This window comes from Gopherus evgoodei, chromosome 1 (genome assembly GCF_007399415.2).
Source record: "Gopherus evgoodei ecotype Sinaloan lineage chromosome 1, rGopEvg1_v1.p, whole genome shotgun sequence".
Classification (NCBI taxonomy): Eukaryota; Metazoa; Chordata; order Testudines; family Testudinidae; genus Gopherus; species Gopherus evgoodei.
Genome location: NC_044322.1, coordinates 55,563,182 through 55,572,984, shown reverse-complemented (window position 1 = coordinate 55,572,984; position 9,803 = coordinate 55,563,182).

Here is a 9,803-nt window from a genome sequence, read left to right as displayed (position 1 = left end):
TAACGACTTCTTGCTTAACATGCAAGGCACACACTGCCAGAGAGAGCAGAAAAAAAAAATTCTCTCTGGTTCCCTTTTAAAACCAACTGTTTCTCTCTGCTAAAAAGCCCTTAGCAGAGAAAAGAAAAATATAATATTCCTACTGGCTTCTGGATTCTGTCTATCTCCCACCAGCTGCCACTCATGTTATAACCTTAGTCCCAGATTTGGACCTTAGCGTCCAAAATATGGGGGTTAGCATGAAAACCTCCAAGCTTAGTTACCAGCTTGGACCTGGTACTTGCTGCCACCACCCAAAAAATTAGAGTGTTTTGGGGCACTCTGGTCCCCCCGAAAAACCTTCCCTGGGGACCCCAAGACCCAAATCCCTTGAGTCTCACAACAAAGGGAAATAATCCTTTTTCCCTTCCCCCCCCTCCAGATGCTCCTGGAGAGATACACAGACACAAGCTCTGTGAATCCAAACAGAGTAACTTGCCCTCTCCGTTTCCAATCCTGGAAACAAAAAGTACTTTCCTATTTCCCCAGAGGGAATGCCAAGTCAGGCTAGCAATCCAACACACAGATCTCCCTTGATTTCTTCCTCCCACCAATTCCCTGGTGAGTACAGACTCAATTTTCCTGAAGTAAAGAAAAACTCCAACAGGTCTTAAAAGAAAGCTTTATATAAAAAGAAAGAAAAAATACAAATAGTCTCTCTGTATACAGATGACACAATACAGGGCAATTTCTTAAAAGAATATTGAATAAACAGCCTTATTCAACAAGAATACAAATCAAAGCACTCCAGCACTTATATTCATGCAAATACCAAAGAAAAGAAACCATATAACTTACTATCTGATCTCTTTGTCCTTACACTTAGAAACAGAAGATTAGAAAACAGAGCTACTTCTCCAAAGCTCAGAGACAGCAGGCAGACTGAAACAAAAGACTCAGACACACAATTCCCTCCACCCAAAGTTGAAAAAATCCAGTTTCCTGATTGGTTCGCTGGTCAGGTGTTTCAGGTGAAAGAGACATTAACCCTTAGCTATCTGTTTATGACAAGGGGTATGGAACGTTTTCCATATGAGGAAAGATTAGTAAGATTGGGACTTTTCAACTTGGAAAAGAGACGACTAAGGGGGATATGATAGAGGTCTATCAAATCATGACTGGTGTAGAGAAAGTAAATAAGGAAGTGTTGTTTACTCGTTCTCATAACACAAGAACCAAAGGTCACCAAATGAAATTAATAAGCAGGAAGTTTAAAACAAAAGGAAGTATTTTTTCCACACAACACAGTCAACCTGTGGAACTCCTTGCCAGAGGATGTGGTGAACACCAAGACTATGACAGGGTTCAAAAAAGAACTAGATAAGTTAATTGAGGATAGGTCCATCAATGGCTATCAGCCAGGGTGGGCAGGGAAGGTTTTCCTAGCCTCTGTTTGCAAGAAGCTGGGAATGGCCACTGTCAGAAGACAGAATACTGGGCTAGATGGACCTTTGGTCTGACACAGTCTGGCTGTCTTATGTTCTTACACTATCCAGGATGTGTGGTTTCTGGGGAATTCTGTCTTTGCTCATTTTTACAAAACCAGGCAAAGTCTATCAAACTTAATATTAAAGAAAAAAATCAAATCTGAGATGGCACTTTTTTTTTGTAACCTGAGTATTAAATAAATGGTAATCAAATATCCAAATATCTTAAAATTTTATTTTATCCTGAAAGTCGGAGGCAAGGGAGCTCTCACTCCTGATTGTTAAGGACAGCTGGCTGGGACGGTGTCAGACCTGATCATAGGCAATAGTCTCAAATCTCTAGTATTTTTACATGGTTTCTCCTTTACCTTCTCTCCAGATCCCTAACCTCTCCTCTGAGTTACCATTTGGCTTGGGATGAGAAGAGGAAAACAGAGCCGTAAGCCAAGAGATTTTATGATTGGGCCACTAAGGCCCAGATCCTGAGATATATAGGTACCTACCTCTCAATAGGAGTTTGGCACCTAAATACATTTGAGCAGGGCCGGCCTTAGGATTTATGGTGCTGTAGGCGAGATTATTAAACTGGTGCCCCTGTGCCTGATCTGCTCTTAGCAACACAAACATAAGCTTATAGTATTGGAAAACTTGCCACATTCACATTATTAAAACCAGTTTAACTTAATTAAGCACACTGTAATGCTGATGGACTAGCACTAAAGAAGCAGCACTATAGAAAAAATTCTGATATGACAGAATGATGCAAATAATATATTTTTTTAATTATCAAAATTTTATTGGAAATTTATATGAAGAGGTATTGAAACAAAGATTTGTTTTTAATTAAAAGCAATCTTTCTGGCTTTTTTGGCTGCAAAATCAGTAATAATGTCATCGTATGACAAAGACAAAGTCGTGTCTTGTTCGATTGCAAGAATAGCAAGACCAGTCAAGCGTTCCTGACTCATTGTAGAGCGGAGATAGTTTTTAATGAGCTTTAGTTTTGAGAAACTCCGTTCTCCTGATGCTACTGTTACAGGAATTGTCAGTAGAATATGAGTGGCAATGTACACATTAGGATATATGTCAACAAGTTTGCGGGTATGAATAAACTGTACAATGTCCATCACCGATTTTGCATGTGGCAACATTGATGACAGTGTACTCAATTCTTCGTACAGTTCAAGTCCATTTAAATCAAAACTATCACCGTGCTTCAGGAAGCTCTCTAGATTCTTGCACTTTGTCATTAGTTGCTCTTGTTTTCCTATTTTGTTGAATTTAGTTATGTCATACAAAAATCCAAACTGTTCATGGTGTACTTGCAAGGTATTAAACCTTTCATCAACAGCAGATACTGCTTTATCCATCACAACATTAAAAAATTCAACCTCAAATTTCTTTTCTGGATCATCTATGGGCATGATCTGCTGTACAGATTCTTCACAAAGAAGTGTCCCTGGCCTTTTAAACTCATATTAACTATGTATTTATTTTATGAAAGTTGGAGAAAACATTGTGAAAACGTAAAACATTGGCTGCCCAACTTCTGGGCTGGCAAAAGTTATACTGACTCACAGGGAAAAAAAAAAGCAGGAGAATCTTAGTACGACATATGGTCACTCTATACCAGGGGTCGGCAACCTTTCAGAAGTGGTGTGCCAAGTTCACTGTAATTTAAGGTGTCTCATGCCAGTGATACATTTTAATGTTTGTAGAAGGTTTCTCTCTATGTCTATATTATATAAATAAACTATTGTTATTATCTGAGGTCTTGGCCACTGGTCCTGCTCAGGCCACTGCCAGCTGAGTAAATGAAACCCCAAACCGGCAGCGGGCTGGTGGCTGGAACCCTAGACAAGAATCCCAGGCCCTGCTCAGCCCGCTGCTGGTCTGGGGTTCTGACCACCAACTCCTGCCAGCCAGGATCCCGGCCGCCAATCCCCCCTCAGCCCACTACCAGCCTGGGATTCTGCTCACCCAGGCTGGCAGGAAGCAGAGTGGAGCTGGCGGCTGAGCTCCTGACTGGCAAGGGGCCGGCACCCGGAACCCCGGATTAGCAGTAGGCTGAGTGCTGCTGGCACCCCAGACTGGCAGCAGACTGAGCCACTCAACCCCCCACCGGCCTTGCTCAGCCCGCCACCAGCCCGCTCAGCCCGCCACCAGCCCACTCAGCCCGCTGCCGGGTGAGTGAACGGAACCCCAGGCTGACAGCAGGTTGAGTGGTTCAACTGGCCTGCTCAGCCCACTGCCAGCCTGGGATTCCTTGGGGGTCCCCAGGCCAGCAGCAGGTGCTGAGTGGGGCCGATGGCTGGTATTCCAGCTGGCAATAGGGCAGCCGCCGGAACCCCAGAGCAGTGATGGGCTGAGCCGCTCAGCCTGCTGCTGCATACCATCAAAAATCAGCTCATCTGCCACCTTTGACACGTGTGCCGTAGGTTGCCGAACCCTGCTTTATACACTAGTAAGGAGATGAGTATATTACAGCTGTTGGAGGGCTCTTATCAGGAGTAACAGGCTATAGGAAAGTCAGTCAACATTTTTTGTTTCTCTGATGAAAACTGACCCACTCCCTGCCTCAAACCAAACCTGTCACTAATAATTGTCAACAACTTAATTTTTCTGTTTTTGGCTAAGATATTGATTTAAAAAAATATATTGAAATTGGATTCAGGATTGTTAGCAAGAATTTTTGGCAAACAAAGTTGTTAAATGACAATCTAAATGGCAACACAGTACTGCTTTCATGCTTGGCTCACCCCCCAGCCTGCTGGTCCAACAGCTGCAGTAGAGGAGGAGATAGGTGGAAAACTGCAGGACCCCAAAATCCACCTCTTGGGGTGCAGAGTGGCAACAGCAGCAGCAAACCCTCAGGTCCAATCACACGCCAATGGGCACCGCTGCCAGCCCAACAGACCATGGTGAAGTTAGCACAGCATCTGATCTCAGGGACGGGGCACCCATGGAGCCACAGCAGCTCATCCTGCCCTGTGCAGCTCCCCCCGGATGAGATGGATCGCTGGCAACTGCCAGCCCGGGGGAGAGGCGCTCCCCAGCTAGGGTGATAGATCCAGATGTCCTGATTTTATAGGGCCAGTCCCGATATTTGGGGCTTTGTCTTATATAGGCACCAATTACCCCCACCTAGAGTGACCAGACAGAAAGTGTGTAAAATCAGGACAGGGATGGGTGGGGGTGGGAGGGGGGTAAAAGGAGCCTATATAAGAAAAAGACCGCAAAATTGGGACTGTCCCTATAAAATAGGGATATCTGCTCACCCCACCCCAATCTCCTATCCTGATTTTTCACACATCTGGCTAACCCCAGCCAAGCCCTGTGTGACATTCCAATTCTGGCTGCCTGCCGAGGAAGTGAGTTATTTTCACTTTCATTCCTCAGCAGGCAGGCAGCCAGCCTCCTCCCCCCACCTATCCCCCAGCACCTCACCCAACCCAGCCCTGACGGAGGGGAGGGAGGAGAGAGAGAGGGGTGCTCCTGGGGAGGAGGGAGAAAGGAGGGGGTGCTCCGTGGGGCAGGAGAATGGATGTTATGGGAGACAACAAAGGATACTGGTTCCAGAGCCACAGAGCCTGCCTCACCTGACCTCAGCCGGGGAGGAAAGAGTCACACTCACAGGTGAGCTCCTTTCCCAACCCCCACCTCCTCCCCTTCCCAGAGACCCCAGCAGCCAATCCCATTCCTCAGGCTGTGCTGCATTCGGCTCTCTCTAGGACCCAGCAGCCCTGCTTCTACACTGTCTGGGCTGCCTGCAGAGTGGTGCCCCCAGGCAGAGTGAGACGCTAAGCAGCTGCCTATTCTGCCTATGCCTAAGGACGGCCCTGCATTTGAGGATCTGGGTCCAAGCCCCTTTAAAATTCTTCCCTGCCTGGCTGACAATCTGTTAGTCACTCCCACATGAGGCCCTCAGGTGATGCATAAACCAGGCATAGTGCATCTCCTAATAGCTGGGTGAGTCCCACTATCTGGGAAGGAGGCAGCCTTGGGCAGCCACATAGTGCTAATTTGGGTACTAAGCAGCTGCTAGCAGAGGAATTAACCCTCAAAACAGGGTTCTGTTGCTATGTAAGCAGGGTTGCATGGGCCAGCAGTTAAGGAGCCTATTTAAATAGGATAGAGTTCTTAATTCTTTCTATTGTGTAACGAATGCAGCTTTGCAAAGTTTATCCTAAAAAAACAATAGTTGCTAGGTAGAGTAGGATTTAAGGCTTCAAGCTAGAAAGGTCAGTTCACTGTCTCTCTGCCAAATACTCCTAAGCACAGAAGAACTCAGAGGAGTGTGGAACAAAGGCTTTAAAAAAGAATTGGACATTTAAAATTGAACAAATTTGCTACTTAGGAATTTTATTCCTGACATCATGGTGCCTTCTCAATTGGCCTAGAACTCTGGATTCTCTCACCCTGACTGGAATGCTATGTAAATGATATGCATAAGACAGTGCCTAGAGGCCTCTACTGTTACACATACAACAAAAAAGACAGGCTCTGCCCCAAAGAGCTTACAGTGTAAATATAAGATGAGAGAGAACAGATGGCTACAATGAATAGATGGGGGAGCACAAGGTAACAGTGAGGATATTCTGATTAGTAGCCATGGTCACAACACACCAGCTGCCTACCCATTACTGAGTGTTGTGTAGGCATTACATCACAAGCATTTGAAGGAGGCTTTGTGGATTTTCACAGGGAGATCCTCCGATGGATAAGGGTCAGCACATCAGAAAGTGGGAAGATGTTTATAAGGAAGTTGGACTAGTGGATGATAAAGGCTGGATGCACTGGCAGAGTAGAGGTCAAGGCCAACAGCTTTATACCATATAATGCCATGAAGTTACATCATTTGTATTTGATGTAATGGAAAACGGAGAGCCAGTGGAAGATTGCAAAGAAATAGGCAGTTTCCAGGGTTGGTGCAAGGATCCTAGAAGATGACCTTTGCAGTAATTAAAGACAAGTCAAAAATGACATCCATATGGCAGGGATGATTATGGTGTTTTCCATAGTAACTGAAGAAGAGTTTGAGGGAAAAGAGAAAAATCCCTCCAAGTTACTCCCTCTTCTGAGACTTCTCTTCCCTGAGAGTTCCCTTCCATTTGCCATTGTTGTACTGAGAGTTGGGCAATCACAACCACCTCTTTCAAGCTGCTGGGCATCACAGCCATCTTCTGTGTGTGTCAGAGAGAAGCAGCAGAACACCAGGGATGGCAGATGGAAGCCAAGATACAGCTAGAGATGCAACTGTCCAGTAACCCTGAGAAAAGTTGAGAGAGAACTTTTGGGTACAGCTCTGGCTAGAAAGAGGCTTGGGACAGGACAAAGAAACTATTTCCTACATTTTGAGTCCTACTGAGTTTAGAGTTTAGAGAAACAGGACTTTGTGTACGTTCTTTGTAAATAAACAGGATTGCATCAAAGATATACTTGACTCCATCATTAATTTCTTTTCCTAATGGAAACAACCAGCAAGACCCCAAAATTTGGCTAACCACTTGGCTCAAAAAGGGCAACACTATAAAAGTAAGAGTGAAAACATGTCTATGACAAGTCTATATAATTTATTTTTGTGTGTGTTTTTTCAAGAGGTTGACAAGGAATACTTGACTTAGAAGGGTGTTAAATGTAGGGGAGCAAGATTTTCTTTGCTTTTGACTGTATTGAAATTGTCAGTGCCTTTTCATGACTACTCCTTAACTGCAAAAATGACCCATCAGTTGAGAAATACCGATCTAGAGCACCCAGACTAAACCTTGAGACTCATAAAATCACTCACTGAGTTAGGAGAATTTTTGTCTAAAAAGAACTTTGGTCACAGAGGAGAACTGTAACCTTTGAAATGTTTTATTTTTGGACCCTGATTCTGTATTAAGAACTGCCTGGGCAGGCCCCTGCACCTGCGTTGAGCCCCAAAGGAGAAGGAACGTGGTCCACCAATGTGTAGGATTGGGGTTTTAGTTTTCCCTTATGGAAGCATACTCCAGTTATGGCCCTTCACACTGTAGCTTAGAATAGCCTTACTATAATATTTCATGGTATTAATGTGGAATATTGTAATGATTTTTATGGCTATTGCCACTTGAGTGAAGCAACATTTTCATAATGAAATCAGGTAATACTTATCTGGTTCCATTACAGACTCAACTCAGGTTTTCTGAAACATCTGCAAATCGTTCAGTGAAAATTGGCTGAGTTTCAAATGGACCCTGATCATGTTTTGAGCAAGCCTGGGGCAAGTAATGGTTTTAGGTGTCTTCTTCTTAGCCTATGCACAACGTGCCTCAGGCGGCACATGCCCAAGATTCATCACCAAATGAGTGTGAAGCATGTGAACGGTTATTTTATCCTGAAATTACGAACAACTTGGTGGTTTTGAGCAGAGTTTTGCTTTGAGGTCTTTACTTCATTGGAAAAAAGAAACCATCTATGCAAACCAAGTAAACTCCACTCATGTGAGTTGCCAAAATGAGATGCTGCTCACAGTAGATTATGAAGATAAATTAAAAATATAATGGCGTATGCCACTTAGTTCCACTGGGTTCCTTGAATTTCGCACTTCTTAGTAGGGTGTGAACATGCCCATGGGTTCTGCTAAGTTTCTTGGATTTGGCTACTTCTTGGCTGGGGGAAAAAAAGTGATGGTATCTCCTAAATATCACCTGCTTGTGGCATCAAAATGAGAACTTACTCACAGAAACCTGCGTACATCTATAACCTTTCCTCTCATTTCTTACAGGAGCAATGACACTTGTTAGCACTGTTGAATTTTAAATTATCATTACTTAGCATCTGAGTTATCACTTTAACAGTGATGTAACAAGATCCCAGAGTGCCCTGGTGCAAGAATAGGATAGAGGCCTCCTTCCTGATTCCGAAAACTAAAATTTTGCTTACCTTACAGAGTAAAGAGATTAATTCTGATCAGGGGCTGCCCAACAAAGTGCTCCTGTCCGACACATACCCCATCCCAAACAGACCCCAAAATGCCCCTCTCCTCCTCACATAGACCCCCTAGCAACTCTTGAACAGTCCCCACACACATCCCAGCAGCCCTGACATACATCCTGCTCACCTCAGCCCCACCAGCCACAGCCCCAATATCAACCACTCACTCCCAACATCTTGGCTCCTAATCTCCCCACAACTTACTCCATTACTCCCCAACATCCTCCAACCGTCCCCAACCCCTTAGCTTCCAACACTCCCCATTCACTGTATAGCTCACCAATGATTCATCCCCAGCCCCTCAACTGCTGCTCTCAGGACTTTCCTGGCCATTCACTAGCGCACTCTGGCTCAGCCCTTCACTGTCATCGGACTAGGGAAGCTCCTCCTGATTCCAGCCACCGAGTGACTCCATTTGCTCCCATTGCCCACCCCACACTCACACTGCACAAGCCAAATGTGAGTGATAAGTTACATTGCAACCTGGTTCATGGGTTCACAGTACCACTTTGGTTTTGACCCATGATCCTGCATGCCAAGTTGCAGCACCATTCACTCAACTTTGGCCCATCTGCCATAATGGAGAGGTGACTGGGCCACACTTGAGTTATGCTGCAACCCCTCCACACATGGTCACAGGACAACTGAAATTTGGCCAAATGGATGGGCAGCAGGGCCAAATTTGAATGAGTGGTGTTGAGACCCCATATGCCACTTGAAGTGCTAGAGCACTGCTCCATCTGGTTGATCCTCCAGAAGCTCATGGGCCCTACCATGACAGCACCATAGCTCTGTAGCTATATCACCACACCTCAGTGAGATGAATGGGGCAGTTCACATCCCTCAGAGCTATTGTTGCAGGCTCTCTGCAGACCCATTTCCACATGGTTTACAGTTTTACACTCACATTTTTGAGGTTTTCTTACCATCCATGACACCTAGAGGCTTACCTTTACTCTTAATTCTTTTTCATGAGAGCTGAGATTCTGGAAACTAAAATAACAGTTTGAGATTGCTATCAGTACAATGCACAGGCCTGTACCATGTATTTCTGAGCTCTGATCCCATGGGCATTTACTTCTTAGGGGTTGCTGGAGAGGATGGTAAGTCAGTGCACAAACTGACTCCATCTCTATTACAGGACCTAAACCAGTGGTTTAACAACCTGTGAACCCCTTTCACGAAAACATCAAGTCTTGTGAACCCTCTCCTAAAAATGAATATTTCCAGCAATTTTGTCCTTTACCAGAGTATAAATTATAAAAGCAGTGATCTTGGAAATGTAAAATTTGTTTTTAATGAAATGATGATTACACATGATTTATTATTATGTTATAGTATTTTTATTACAGTAGGAAAATAGCAACACTTTTCCAAGAT